The sequence below is a fragment of the Otolemur garnettii genome, unplaced genomic scaffold (assembly GCF_000181295.1).
Source record: "Otolemur garnettii isolate 467f Iridium unplaced genomic scaffold, OtoGar3 scaffold00048, whole genome shotgun sequence".
Classification (NCBI taxonomy): domain Eukaryota; kingdom Metazoa; phylum Chordata; class Mammalia; order Primates; family Galagidae; genus Otolemur; species Otolemur garnettii.
The window spans coordinates 9500861-9501236 of NW_003852443.1; positions in this window are offsets into that span (position 1 = coordinate 9500861).

Below are 376 nucleotides of genomic sequence, written 5' to 3' on the forward strand. Positions count from 1 at the left end.
AACCCGCCACCTCAGGCGTATGTGGCTGGCGCCCTAGCCACTTGAGCCACAGGCACTGAGCCTAAACCATACCTTTAAATTCCTCTTTTATTCCAAGAGAAAGTTGGCATACTTTTATTTATTTATTTTATTAAACCATAGCGGTATACATACCGCTATGTAATTATGGGGTGCAATGTGCTGGTTTTAATGCATTTTGTTTTTAAGCAGTTTTTGGCCGGGGCTGAGTTTGAACCTGCCACCTCCGGCATATGGGGCTGGTGCCCTACTCCTTTGAGCTACAGGTGCCGCCCTATATGCATATTGAAATACTTTCATCAAACTTGCACGTACTTTTATTATCTTTCCCCTATCATTTTCCTATCTTCGTTATTAT